Genomic DNA, 16,486 nt, shown 5'->3' on the forward strand with positions numbered 1-16,486 from the left:
ATTTCTGCATAATCTTCCTTAGAACTGGAGGTTTTACGCTTCTTGTTACCCTTATGATTTCCTTGAACCATGTTTGCCTTTTCTGCCGCTTGATCATTATTCTCTCGTTTACGAGAGTCTTCCTCAATACGCAAATGACGGATGAGGGCTTCCAGGGTATGCTTGGTTTCATCATGTTTGAGTTTCTTTTTATAGCCATTCCATGAACTTGGTAATTTTGCAATAATGGCTCCAACTTGAAATGCATCAGGCAAGACAATTTCAGCATTCTTAAGATTACTAACAATAAGTTGTAATTCATGTACTTGGGTAAGAACAGACTTACTGTCCGTCATCTTGAAATCAAAGTAATTACCGATCAAGAATTTCTGGTTGCTTGCTTCTTCAATACGATACTTGTTGTCCAATGCCAACCATAATTCTTTTGCTGTACCGATAGTCCTGTGTGCGCTGCAAACAGAATCTGATAGTGCATTTAGAATATGGCCTCTACACAGAAAATCATCATCCTTCCGTTTCTTCCGCTGTTCCTGTAATTCCTTCTTGCGTTCATCTGAATCATCTATTTTTTCTTCTGGAATAGGCACGAGATCATCACTCAAAATGTAGGACAGTTTGATTGCTGTCAAGAAGAATAAAATCTTCTCCTGCCAACGCGTGTAGTTATGTCCATCAAATCAATCAAGACGAATCAAATCTTGATTCATGACTTGAATTGAGGGTGTCACAGATTCATTTACTGTCAGATCTTGAAACAAAGACATCTCTTAAAACTGTTGATAATAATGTAGGGAAATCTGAATACGTTAATGAACTCCAAGGCACGAAATGAAACGTTATCTTTTAAGAGATGTTTCTCCCCTATTCAACAAAGTCACAACAGGGTATAATAGAAAATCTCTCTCAGGATACAATGGAGGCGTTTGATTCAAATTGTGACTATTTAATCAAACCAAGAAGACACTTGAATATAACTGATTGATGTCAAGAGAAAGAAGGAAAAATAAATTGTTTTTAATGTGTTTGCAAATGAGAATTCGCCCAAAATTTATAGACACTGAGGCAACTGTTTGAATAGGTGTATCCCTTGGAAGTGACTGTTAAAAATGAACAGATGTACCTATTCAAAAAACTTTTGAAAATAAAATTATCTTTCGGGGGGCGTTGCCCCCGAGCCCCCCGACCCCCGCGACCTGACCGGGCAGGTCGAACCCTGTTGCGCAACGGCAAACACTAATTCGGGCGGCAAATCATTCGCAAAACAAAAAATTAAACACATGCAAAATGATGAAAAATATCTAACACAGAAGATAAACTGTTTGGATCCTGACCATGCTGTAAATCCTCTACTATTCTGAGCAACAACCGCTGCCAATGAGAAAAGAGACCTTCATGGTAAGTTCTCTTCTATTCCTTTACATAGCTGTAAGCATATAAAAATTATAACTATCAAACGTGTGATTTTTTTCAATTAATAATACTCTTCTCCCCAGATGCAGAACATGATCAGGAGAGAAAAAAATTTATTTGAATTGAGCAGAAAAAGACGCCATATGGTTCTAAATATAAGAAGGCAAACTGTGAGGCACGCATACGGGCACAGGACAAACACGTAATGTTTTAAAAGTAGAACACAGGCACAGTAGTGACACGTTTACCAGAATGCTTTAAAGTTATGCATATTATATCATAAATTTTCTTCAATACTTCATTTTTCAATAAAAATCAATACTTTTTTTAGCTATGATTTGAATTTTGCAAGAGAAATCTTTTAACTTAAAAGAAGACTGGCTATTTATTGTATTAAGATAACTTCAGACTGCATTATCTATTACAAGTTCACTTAGGCCTCGCGCAAAAAACCGAAAAATCAACAAAACCAATGAAACGGAACCGACTCGGGTCAGCTCGCGTAAGTTTGACATAGGTAATTGGTTTGGTTTGGTTTTCTTTTAAAAAAAACCATGGCACATGACGGAGGGTTTCCTGAAAGTTTCCAAGTCTTGCGACTCTAATAGAAACAAATGGTAAGCTCTCTATGGGTCGGTTCAGTTATGGTTTCAAGTCTCAAATCATTGGTTAATCGAACCAACCCAACCCACTTACACATTTACCTTTTTTGAATTTAAGAGAAATAAAAATCGAAAGTTAAACCCTAATCTCATAAATATATCAGAGTTCCCTCCAATCTATGATTTTGTCGATAAGTAATAACACTGAGAATTTCTTTTCACGAGCTCATTATGTTATACTTTGCATTTTTCCCCTACTTAAGCTGTCAAACTACGTAATACATAAAAAAAAAATTTCTTAAATTTTGTGTTAATCCATCTTTATTAATCTGATTTTATTTGTTAGTCAATAATTCTTGTAATATAACATTATTTGGTTATTTAAGTTATTGTAATCTAAGTGACCCCAAAACTCGAACAATTTTTGTTTTAAAAGAAGTTCAATTTGGACTAAAAGTTCAAATCGATTAACCAAACCGAACCAACTAAGTGGGTTTGTTTGAGTAAAAATTCGCTTAAACCGACTAATTTGATTTTGGTTTCAGGTTGGAGTCAAAACCGATCCAAACCAAACTGCGCCCACGCCTAGTTCAATGAGTCACTAAAAATCCCATTAGCAACTCTTCATGAAATTCAGACCATTTGTTCGAAGTTCATCTTGGTGCTTTTGCATTTACCCTTGTAACTTCCCAAACACCACTCATATCTTGATAATTTTTCAGAAAGAGAACACTTCAAGGAAGCCTAAAATTATTAATGATGCAAGAAAATAATGTTAATGGATTTTACTGGTTAGACATCCATAATCCGGTAAGAGCCACAAACATTCACACACTTGTAGAACTGCATAATATTTGCCTCTTTTGATGATAGTTCATTTACAACTGTAAGTAATCAGGTATATCATAAATGTACTAAAAAGCATGAAACTTACAGCCCGGTAATGAAAACAAGAGTTATCAGCAACATGAAGCCCAGACCAATCTCGAGACTTCTGCAACTCGTGGAGCACCGGGTACAAGCACTAACATTCATTCAGAAAAACAAACACTACAGATGGACACATGGAACCTGTTCTTCAAGACGCACAACCACCACGTGGGGGAAGAGAAGGGGCAGAAGGAGCGAATTGAATTAAACTGGAGGTGACACAAAGAACTGGTTGAATGTGGCAAAGAGAATAAAACTGAGACATGAATATGGGAACTGGAATTGAAAACTGTTCTTGCTATATTGCAAAATATAACTTCTTTCACAGTTGCAATGCAATTAGATAGATGAAGCAAAACAACTTTGCTAATGCATCTTAATTTTCATCTGACCTGTGCTTCTGGCATATAGGAAACTAACCAACTGCAGTGATTCCAAGCACGATAATTCATTTTTGAGTTCTGCAAAAAAAGAACCATATTAGTACCCTTGTGAATCACTCAAGATATTCAGTTTCTCAGTATATTCCATTTATGCTCTTGAGACAGGCAATATATAAGATCTTCTATAAGAAAATGACATGTCCAAGTTATGTAATTCATCAAAGGTAGATGTTTTGGACTTTAAACAATTTAATTCTTCAAGTTTTGATCATCCATGCTAGCGCGGTCTTGTCCACATGAGTTTAATGAGTATTATGACAGTAGGACTAGAATTATTCAACTGTATAGCCAATAACGAATTTTAAAATATACTCTTTAAAAAAATAGAAAGTCTCTTGAAAATACTTTCAATCATCCTTGCACCTAGTTCCACGAGTTTATTGTTTGAATATTAACTGAACTTTTATCATTATCTCATTTTATTCACTGGACTTCAAATTACACCCTAATACTCACTAAACTTTCATAACTTGTACTCCATTCCTCACTCTTCCACTTACCCCTTCAGGAATAGCCTATGTGGTTAGATAACGTTCGACGTAGCTATTGACAGAGTTAAATGTGCACTTGTGGCCGCCAACTATGAAAAATACATGCTAAAAATTTGGCTCAATATAAAACGAGCCCTGCTATGTGTCCAAGGCCACATGGTTGTCCAAATAGGATTGTTGTTCATTGTGCACGGGTTGCATTCAAGTAATAAGTAAACTTATTAAGTCCAGATTGTCGATTTCTCTTGGAATATATACTTTCTCGATTACACAATTTATGTAATTTAATTTTAAAAATAAAAACAAACGCACGATAAAAATTGATTTTATAAAATAAAAATAATTAACTAAAAATCTACAAACTAAAAAAACACAAACACTTGGGAATTTCGAAGGAAAGCGTAATTGGTATTCATGGTTTCCCTTAACAATCACCTAATTAATTTCTCCACGAACCAATTAACGAATTACTCATTTACGATGTTAGACCCGATTTTCCAATTTTATTTAATCACCCTTTTCGAGTGAAATTAACCATAATTGATTGGTCTAACCTACTATATTTCTATGCCGATTAAAACCAAACAATTGAATTAAATCTTTCTGAAAATAACTCAATTGGTCACCTAGGATTATTTGTATATCTATATCTGCTACAAACCTAGGGTATTTACTATTTTGTTTAAAATCTACAATCTTCTATCGTGATGTACAAATCACTAAACTCAATCATTTAATGGTCAGATAAATGAAAGGCATTCAATACAATAATAAATGAATAATTCTTGGTGTACATTATGGACACCATAACGGTGTCCATAATGCACACATGGCGCCCCCTATTGGAGTGGGCACCTGGCCTGGGGGGCGCCATGTGTGCATTATGGACACCATAATGATGTCCATAATGTACCCATAGCACAACTCATAATAAATACACATGAAAATAAGCATTTGATAGCAAATATTAAAATTAATTAAAGTTAGGTTAAATTACTTCCATAAATCCCAACATAAGAAATTAGCTCTTATTTTATATTTGTAAATATATACAAAATGCGAATATTCATACCATTCATTACAAATTTGGAGAAAAAGTTGATTAAATACAAGAGAAGAGATAGAACCCCTTTGGTTGATTTATGAAGATGATAAAACCCTTGTTTTTCTATTTTCTCTAAAATATCTTGAACTCTTTGATTGAATCTCATTCGTTGTCATCTAATTTGTCGCAAAAAAAAAACGAAAAACAAAAAAAAAAATCAAAAGAAAGATGAAAGAAAGAAAAATAAAAGAGGAAGAAGAGTCCCCAGGTGACTAATTTTTTTCATTTTTAAAACCCTCAAAACCTTTCAAAAATTGTAGCCAGATTCCCCACGTTTTGAAAAATAATAATTAAAATGAACCTGGGCCGAAATACGAGTGTTGCAACGCCAATAAAAGGCACCTCAACACCCAAGATTTGTAAAGGGTCAACAAGTGAGCGACTAGGCGCTACCCCTTTTTCAGTAATTTGTCGCTCAAGGTCCTCTAATATTTGCACACTAGGTCCCTCAACTATTATTTTGTACAATTTGGTCCTCAATTTTTATGTTGTTTCAATTATGTCCCCAGAAATGGCAGCCTAAGGTCTTCAACTTTCTTCCATTGAGCAATTTGGTCCCTAAGTTCATGTTTTTATACGCTTTTGGTATCTTCTCACTCCCTTTTGTCTTGTTCTCTTTTCATTTGGTGTTTATGACCTACAAAAGTGACAATTACCCAATTGTAAGTTGATATCTGCCCTGTTCATCAAAATAATAAGCACATTTATATATTAAATAAGTATGCAAAAACACAGTTATCAATTGTGCTAATTGTAAGTTGATGTTGCTTTAAAAAAAATGTAATAGAAAAAAATTCACTCTATCAAAACACCCACTCACGTGCATTCTACTTTAATTACCCCGAAATAGAAGATCACGAAATAAATTTATGGTGTTTATCAATTAATTTATTATATTTTTATCTCAATTTTCAAAGGCATTATGGAATGTCGAATGAAGTTGAAATATTGTACTTTATATCATTTAAGTTCTCACGACCTAATTTTGCGTGTAATTAACGACACACGAAACAAACAATCGTAGCAAATATTACGACACATCAAAATAGCCTGTTTCAAATTACTATTTCAAAATTTTCAATAACGTACTAATTTTTAAAAGTCTTCGATGACCATACGCTAGCCGAACCCATAAATCACCTCGTCATCTTGAGAGTCATTTTCGAGATCTACATTATAAACTTATCAAATGGTTCAAACGAATATTGAAAATAGTTAAATACGCGTCAAGCGTACGTCTTCAAAAGAGGCATTCAATTCAAAAAAACAAAAAATTCATACACCGTACACAGTAATAAAAAATTTTCAAACATTTTTCCATTCGAAATTTTTGACTTCGTAGCCCTTGTAAAATTACCTAATAAAATGATGTAAATTATGTTGAGAATTTTATCATGCAAAAATAATAAATGTTCAAAAAATAATTGAAAAATTTTAAGTTTTAGTTTTACAAGTTAAACGTCATTTTTAAGACGTATTTTGACGTATGTTTAACTATTTTCAATATGCATTTAGACCATTCGATATGTTTATAATGTAGTTCTCAAAACTCGTTTCATGACATAGGCTATTTAGGGGTTCAACTAGAGTATGATCGTCCAATAATTTTTAAAATTAGCACGTTATCGAAATTCTCCAAGTACTGGTTTGAAATAGAATAATTTGACGTACTATAACATTTGCTATGATTAACCATTTCATGGGTTGTTAATGACGTGGAAAACAAGGCTATGAGCACTTCGAAATGGTATTAAGAATGTAATATTTTAACTTCATTTGATATCCCAAAAATTGAGACAAAGATATAAAAAATTTATTGGTGACCACCAATAAATTTATTTCGTGGTCTTTTATCCTAGGGAAATAAAGTGCATGTGCGTGGTTTGTTTTGATGCAGTGTATTTCTTTTTTTCTTTTTCTTTCCTTTTTAATTATTCTCATAGCGTTGGTTTTTTTTTTTTTTTTTTTTTTTTTTTTTTTGGCCACATCAACAAATTCAAAGTTCCATGTAAACTACCTAGCAAAAGGGGGCATGTACGTGTAGCTTTATTCTTCATTTAATTAGTTAAGCCATACCCTATACAGGCTCTCAGAAAGCAAGGCCTCCACATCTAGCGTGATTGCAGTGTAAAACACATTTTTTCAAAAATAATTCTCTCCTCCAGCTATAGATCATTTATATAAGAAAAGAAAAGTGAATATTCTAATCTCTTCCCCAATTTTTCCTCAAAATCTCCAACGACAAAGCCACCATCATCACTTGCCCCTCGCTCTTTAATAAATTATAGGTTAATTTGAGTCCCCATTTTTCATTTTGTTATTTGTTAGTTAATTAATCATTTTTTTTTTTTTCAAATTGAACATTTGTTGAAATAACTGCGGCCTCAGTTGCTCTATTCGGCCATATAGTAGCTGTTACGGAGACCATTTTTGGGTTTGGGAGTTGTGTTTCATTCTTTGTTTTTTTTTTTTTTTTATTTCAATGGAGATTTGGGTGGAAATGCTTTCAAGTTTAGAGTGGAAAATTTTCCAAAAAAAAATTGCATGTTGGGAGTTAGAGTTGTACTTTACACTTAAGATGTTTGTTGAAATAATTAGGGTCACAGTTGCTCAATTCAGCCATATAATAGTTGTTATAGCGATCATTTTTCTTCAAAATCTCCAAAAGGAAGAGATAAGAGAAAGTACGTTTCATATTGAACCAGATTTTTTGACACGCATTTTTCCATAGTTGCAGTCACATGTGCACGGTGAACTCCGTCAACAGCCACGTTGGACACTATCTTGCCACGTAAACTATTCCTAAAACAGTAAGCGGAAGAGTGAAGGAGGGAGGGCAAGTTATGAAAGTTCAGTGAGTATTTGGCTGCAATCTCAAGTCGAGTGAGTAAAACGTGACAATGATAAAAGTTTAGCTAGTATTTAAACAATTAAGCCCCTGTTTGATCTCTATTAAATTAAATTACATTACATTTCATTTTTCTCTCTCCTATTTTTAATCACACAATCTTCCATAAAATAATATTATACATAAATCGAAAACTTTTCATTCTTTATCAACCACTCATTTTTCTAAAAAATACTATTCCCCCTATTTTCATTTTTAGGTAATGGGGGTCAAACGGGGGCTAACTATAGTTCCAATAATATCCTTAAGAGCATGTTTGACTCTGTTTATTTTACTTATTTTGCATAATACTATCATCAAACTAAAGGTTTGTTTGTCTGCATCTAATTTACTTATTTTGACTGGATGAGTTTATCACGAAATTGAACTGTTTTTGTAATTTTTCCAATCAAATCATGAGTTGGAGTTGAATTTATTGGCATATGTTTGACTTGTGTTTATAGACAATTTGTATTTAAATTATTTTTAAATACTTTCTAAACATGTTCTAATAAGATTTGCTGCCATTTTTTAGTTAAATTTTACCATTTAAATGATCGGAATAGGTGGACCGGATCAAGGTCCAATCGGAGTCGTAGTTAACCCACGTTTGGTATAGATTTCGAATCATAGTTAACAATTAATTTTAATCATATATTTTATTGAACCCATGATTTTTAGCTGTATATTTCATCAATTTTTGTCATTTTTACTAAAAAATTGATTTTAATCTATACCAAACACCGGCTAAATGTAATAAAAAATTGCCATCACTACTGCCAAAATTATGAAATTGAATTGTAAAATGATTCGGAGTAGGAGTCGAATAATTTAAATCACAAAAGTATTTGAAAATTGACCTCTATAACATAGCAATAATTCAATTAACTTTTCGAAAATGAAGCGATGACTTTAAAGTGTACTTTTTACCGATCCAAATAATAAATTTGTTGGACATCAAAACCAGTTTCATATTGTGTAAATCGAAATCAACAATTTCTTGTAAAGTCCTACCAAATTGTACAACCTTCTTGCATAAAATGTTTTGAAAAACAATGAGTGCATTTGTCTATTTTCCATTCAAATCTATTTATCTTGATTATTTTTTTTCTAAAAAAGTACAAAAAACGAATATAGTTAGTTGAACGCTGAGATTTGTTCCTCCAATACCAAAAAAAAAAAAAAAATACAATTTATCAGCATCGAAGTGGTTTAATGAAAAATATTAAAGTAGCACTTGTTAGCCTTTTATCCGAACCCATATTTTTGTATGATATTATTGCATTTTACTTGTTCATATTACCTTTGTATTCACCCCAAGCTAGGGCAAATGTGGTGTGGTTATCGTATGATAGAATCATTAGTTTCAAATAGATCCAATTTGATTTGTTCGTTATCAAAACTTCCAAATTATTGATACAAGTTACATTACAAATTTTGTTAGTTTTAATTTGCTCGAGCGATGGTGTTTTTTGATAAACTTTAGTTTGCGATTTTTAAGAGTTCTATTTATCATATACTGTCCTAATATTTATAAACAAGTTATACTTAGTGAAATATGTGGTTGATCATTATATTCTACTGGCATAACATCATTTGGAGACCAAACAATGATTCTATATCTTGAGATCAATCAACCACTAGTAGGAAAAAATATCAAAATCATATAATCTAAAAATCTCACTTCCTAAATAAAATCAGGAATATACTTCCTCAATAACTATCAGATGTTGCTGAAGATTGAGTGAGGTTAGACCAAAAGCACAGGGTAAGTACAAGAACGAGGTGTTCTTGGTGATCCACTGAAGAGAGACAATTCTAGAAGATCTGGAGCAGGTGTTAATGAAACACGTTCTAGCGGGTCTTAGAGATTGTAAGAATTAGATCAACATGTCTAGTAAATTTTCTAGACTAGATCATATATAAGTTCTTATTGTCTATAGTGGAAGTCACTGGTTTGGTCTCATTTTTAATTATGTGAAAGATTTTCTCCGTCAATAAATATTGTGTTATTTATTATTGTGGCAATTCAACATAAGATAAAATTGCATTGATTGACTAAATATCTAGAACAATTAAAATATAAATTGTTGCTTTTAAATTGACAATTTTAATTCTGCATTATTTACCTATTCATAACTTCCAAGTGATTTTAAGGTTGAACTATTAATTTCTACTGGTATCAAAGCTCAAATTCAATTCGTGGCCCTAGTTTTCTAGATAGGTAATTCATTGTCTATCCCATCAAATTTTGATGATAGTAACTACGCTTATTGGAAAGTTAGAATAAGAGGCATCCTAAAATTGATGGATAACCGTATTTGGTTGAGCATAGTGAATATTTGTACTACCCTTTCTAGGATGGTTGATGGTGTTATCACCCTCACTCTTATAGCTAATTGGTCAAAGACTAATATAGATTAATGTAATTGGAATAATAAGACTTTAAATGCTTTATATATGGCCCTGTCACCGGAAGAATTTAGGTGTGCGTCTATGTGTGAGGTTGGTAAAGAGATTTGGGATATTTTACAAACCACATACAATGGAACTTAGCCTGTTAGGAACTCTGAGTTACAGATGTTAACCACTAAGTTCGAAGAGATTAGGATGAAGTATGAGGAGACTTTTGATGACTTCTATACGAGCTTGAATGATATTGTTAATTCTAGCCTCAAACTAGGTGAGAGATTTCTTGAGCCTAAGATTGTCAGAAAAATCCTTACCTGAGAGATTTAGGAATAAAATTACGGCTGTTAGCATATGGTCGACTTAATCCTCAATGTTTTGATCGTAACAAACAATATTATTTTTATTTCTAACAAATTTTTTTTAGTGATGATAGTTCAATATTCAAATCAATCATGTATTATCGGACTTTAAATGAAGATCAAAGTAGAAGCTATGTAATCAAGTCAAATTATTCGAGACAAAAAGCTTAAGAGATAAATGCTAAGAAAGATCAAGATTAAGAGCGTGAAAGATGACATCAATGAAAGATCAAGACGAGGCAAACTTAGGAGCAAAGACTTGATTTCTTAGGCAAAATGTAAAGGTACTAATGCTTTGATATTTGGTAAAGAATAGTTAAGCTCAAAATCTTACTATACATTAAAAACAATTTTTGTGCACTAAAATAATTCGAATGCAACCTTTTTTATCAAACTTGAAAATGACTTTTAAAAATGATATATAGACTTTAAAGACATTTTTATTATGAAATTTTAGTTAAAAATATTCTCCAAAAGTCCATACACTTCAAAACTTTCAAATCGGAACAAACGAGGCCAAAACGTGAAAAGACCGTACTGTTGGGGCGGTCAACTGCCCAGATAGGCGGTCGATCGGACCGGTCGGCTGGACTCCCTCCAACGGTCCTGAATTTAACCGTTTTGACTTCTGATTTTTATTGTACAAATGGCTATATTGGTCTTCCGGACAAGAGGCGGTCGACCAGACGAGTCATCCGCAAATTCAAATTTTTTAACGTTTTGGACTCTATAAATACCCCAACCTCTTGTATTCATTATTATCACTTCCAAGAGCATTAAATTGAGATATATTCAAGCTTTAACTATCTACTTTTTATTTATCTCTATCAATTCATTCACTTTTGAAAATTTTTTGATTGAGTTTACTTTTGAAAATCATTTCATTTATCAAAATTTTCTTCAAACCTAACACTTGAGCTTCACTTATTGCCATTCATTAAAGTGTTAGCCTACTTCTTTCCATTGTACTCAACTTTGAATATATCTTTATTGTGAAAGAAGATTCATTTCTTGTAAAGTTTACTTTTGATTGAATTGTGGGTCGTATTAAGGTCCCGGAAAGCTCAACGTTATAAAAGGTAAGTCACCGAAAACTTTATAGAGGTTGGATTGCTAGTGAAAAGGGCATTGTTCGTGATAGAGAGCTTGGTAACGGGGGACGTAGATCGTGATTGGATCGAATCTCCATAACACATCGTTTGCATTCTCTATCCCTTTCTCTTGTTATCTTTCAGAGTTATCTTGCTTACTCTTTATTTTATTTGCAAATTATTTTTATTAGCACTTATTAGTGAAACATATTTAAATAACCAATTCACCCCCCTCTTGGTTAGTCATTTTTAGGCTTTCAACGGCTACTAAAGATAGCGAGAATTTATATACGATTAAGATTGAAGAATTAATTGGATCTTTCCAAATTTATGAATTCACCATATCTCAATTTTAGAAGAAAAAGTATATAGCCTTGAACAATGTTAGGAAAGAAAAGATCATTAATGATGATATATAGATCATTAATGATGAGGAAATAACTTAATTTTAATCTACTAATATAGAGATCATTAATGATGAGAGGATAACTTATTTTCCTAAGAAATTTCAAAAAATGTTTAGAAATAAGAAGAAGCCTCAAGAGAGACATATAGGTATTCCCAGTGAATCTAGAAAGAGATCCTAGTTCGTAAGATGTCATAAGTGTCAAGATCTTGGCCATCATAGGATTGAGTGCACAAACATTAAGAGAAATTAGGGTAAAGCTATGATGCAATTCTTACTGATGACGAGTCCAACTCGGATAATCAAAGTGAGAGATCCACTTATGATGAGAGTGGAAAGTTTATGGCCTTCGTTGCTAGGATTAGGAGTGAATTTCATAAGGACATTGAGAAAGTTGAGGAAGTAAATAGTGGTTTGTACTCTGAGGAAGATTCTGAAAATGGGAAAGAGATTCGTGAGGCTTATCATCAATTATATGAGAAGAATCTTAAAATTAAGAAGGTGAACAAAGTCGTGTTTTGGAAAGTTAATGCATTTTAGCTGGAAAGAGAGGCTTATATATGACTTTAGAAAACAACCAAAAGACTGTAAGTTAAGGTTAGTCAAGGAGAACTTAGTGACTAAGGTAAAAACCCTGATAAACGACCTTGAGAAATCCAATACTTAACCCTATTCCTTCTTGAGTGGATCTAAAAACTGGACAATCTTTTAGGATTGAACAAGTTTGTTGGGAACATGAGACATCTAGAATATAAGGAGAATGATCATAATAGAGTTGCTACTTCCAAAACCATTTTTGACCCCACCATCAATCGGCCTAAGCATGCTACCAATCTAGAAATAGATATAAGCAACCAACTAACTTTGGATCTAAGTTTATCCCTAGTTATTTCAATTGTGGTAAGTTAGGACATATAAGGTCTAAGTGTCATAACTTTTTGAATGGCAATAGAAATTAGGATTTTGATAACTGGATTGACTATTTTACTAATCAACCGAAACAATTAACCAAGTTAATGACACGGTTGACTTGGAATAAGTCTTTCACTAGCAAGCTTTTGGTTAAAAAGAGTGATCTATATGATCAAAAAAGATGTTTTGACTGATGATACTTTTTGTGTTGCTCTTCAAAGGGAGAGTAGCTTTATGCCTTAGTGAGTTGGTATTTTTGATGCATGTTCGTACTTATTCATGATAGCATGCATTTCGATTGTTTTGCATTGATACATGCAAATTTCTTTTTGTTTTGTGTAATATATTTTTTATTTTTATTTTGTGTTTGGTGCATTCATATTTTATTAATTGAAGAATAAAAAAAGAGGAAATTTTTGACACTACAACATGATATACGAGTCATTTGAACACGTAAGTTGTGACCAAGTATGGGTTTAATTGATGTATTGCAGCATATATTCCATTACTTGTTTAGATATTTATTAAGTACTTAGCCCTTTGATAAGTGTGTTTTTTGCACATTCGTATAATGCCTAAATAAGTTTAAATAATGATTAAATGAGCGAATTTCTATTCACAATTATGTAATTATTGCTTTTGTAAGTAAAAATACCCAAGGTAAAATAACAAGGCAAATGTGAGTGAAAATGAACCAACAACGTACAAAATTATGAAGTGGGGAATAAAGTGCACAAGTGCCAAAAGTTGGGGACAATGTGATGCAATTTTTGGAGGCATAATTGAAAAAAATTAAAATTCGAGGACCAAATTATACAAAATCAAAGTTGAGGGACCTAGCATGCAATAATATCAGGGACTTAACTGCAAAAATGACAAAAATCCTTCTTTGAGCATTGAAAACAGAAACTGGGAACCTAGGCACTGTTTTTTTATTTTAAACATGGCCTGGGGACCATTTTGTCACTTTCCAAAACTCAGGGGGCTTGAGCTGCAATTTCTTAATAGGGTTTTAAATTGAAAATGGGCTTTCTGCTGCGACATCATTTTGCCTCTTGGTGGCTGTTTTCTTCTCTTTTCTTCTTCTTTTTTTCTTTTCTACATTTTTCCTTTTATTTCTTTTTTATTTTTCTTAACATTTTGGAAGTGAAATCAAGAGCGCAAGGAGAATACATCTAGGGATTTGGATAATATTTGGGAAACTCATAGTTAAGCTTCAAAAAGGGTTGTATCTATACCTTATATTTTCTAAAGTATTTTGTCATATTTGTAATGGATTGTATAAAATATTCTCATTTTTATTCATTTATATAACATGGGCTAAATACTTGTGTTAGGATTTAGGGTAATGACTTAACCTAGCTTTTAATTGATTTTAATATTTGCTCTTTAATATTAAGTTATTTATTTTTCATGTGTTTTTACTGTTGTTAGTATTGCATTTTCATTTATGTGACCATTGAATAATTGTGTTTAGTGATTTGTATATCGTTCGAAAGAAAATTGTGCATTTTAGACCAAATAGTAGAAATTCTAGGTTTGTGTAGGTGATAGAGATACATCCTTAACCTTAGGTTATCCTTTGAGTCATTTTCACAAATATTTGATGTGATTGTTTGATTTTAATTGACATAGAGATATAATAGATTAAACAAATCGGTTGTGGTTAATTTCGATCGATAGAGGTAATTAACTAAAATTGAAAAATCGAGTCTAACATTGTAAATGAGTAATTGGCCTAAGGAAAAATTAATTAGACAACGGTTAGGTGAAACCATGAATTTCAATCACGTTTCCCCCAAAATTTTCATCTGTTTATGTTTTCTTGTTTTTTAAATTTTTAGTTAATTTCATTATTTCAAATTTTTTTTTTTAATTGTGTGTGTCTCTTTTTATTGTTAGAATTAACTTAATTAGAATTGTGTAATCGAGAGTAAACGTTCATTGAGGGATCGACAATTCGGACTCAAAATGTCCAATTTATTATTTAAACGCGACTCGTGCACTTGTGGTGTGTAATTTTAGCGAACACCCTTGTGTGGTGAAAAATTAAAATTAAAATTTTAATATAAGTCAAAATTAATAATTAATTTTAACCACATTTCTTGGAACCCCCACATTTTCAACCACACATTTTATCAACTTTTATCAAGTTTTACTACAAATCTCATTTTAATCCCCACCAAAAGGGGCCTGATGTAGGTTTATTCATATATCAGCTGCACTACACACATTATGATATTGTGAGCATGACTTGACTTCGTGTATGAAATTTGGGATGACGGTCATATGTTAATAATATTATTTTGAACAAAAATTGACCTCATTCTAGTTAACATAAACTCAAGTATATTACCTTAAATGAAAAGTTCAATATCTTATACTCTTTTTTGTAACCCGTTTGACTCGAGCAATTAAATCTGAGAGGTTTCACATAACCTTTTGCCAATAGTCTCTCAACTTGGATTAATCGGTTTAAAGCTCATTACAATGATCATTTTAGCTGTTTAACGGAAAAGATATTGCACACAAGGTTAAAAAAAAATTAATTAATTAGCTTCAAAACTAGAAAAGAAAAGGTATTTATATACTCAAATTCAAGGGGATATAAGAACAATATGCATAAAAATGAGCTTCCTTTGTAGGTTCTAGTACACTATTATTGGTTTGACTTTCATAAGCAGACAAATAAACTTATTGACAGTGAAGAGACCTGCTTACAAAGGATTAGTGGTACTTTACACACATGAGTCACTTGTACAATTTACTCCATTTTGACTTGAAACTGAGTATTTGAGCAAGTTTACTGATCATTGATTATGCTTTTGCATGTTATCAACTGTATCCTTGAGTTACTATATATTGTTGTTGGTTTTTGATAATGATATTTGAATTAAAAGACGAGGAGAAAGGAAAGATAAGTGGATTTGATATAGTTCCCTATTCATTTGTGATAAAAAAAAAATGGAGAGAGATGAGATGGCATTTAAGGGAAAGTTTGCAATACGAGGGAGATAATAATGTTTCATGGCATTTTAGGGAGAGTTCAGTAAGAGGACGATGATGATATTTCATGGCATTCCATATCATTTTGAATACTTAGCTTTTTTGAGTTTTGATGTTTTGCGATATTGATGTTTTAGTTGGTATTCTGATTAACATTAGTGTTACTTTTCAATTTAGCTAGCACATTTATGATAGTATTTTTTATTGTTATACTTCCTGTTTTATGTGTTTTTACACTTGTTATTTGAGTTGTTTATTTCAGGAAATAGGCTTAACAATGAATGCTAGAGATAGACATTCGATTTGAGTTTGAGTAGATTAATTTTATTTTTATTTCCTTGATTTTTGTATTGTATAATTTTGTCATAAAATGTCAAATGAGAAGTTTGTTAGGTTTTAATTTGTATTGGCTATTATTTAGCCAAAATGATT

Source organism: Olea europaea, chromosome 1, assembly GCF_002742605.1.
Source record: "Olea europaea var. sylvestris chromosome 1, O_europaea_v1, whole genome shotgun sequence".
Lineage (NCBI taxonomy): Eukaryota > Viridiplantae > Streptophyta > Magnoliopsida > Lamiales > Oleaceae > Olea > Olea europaea.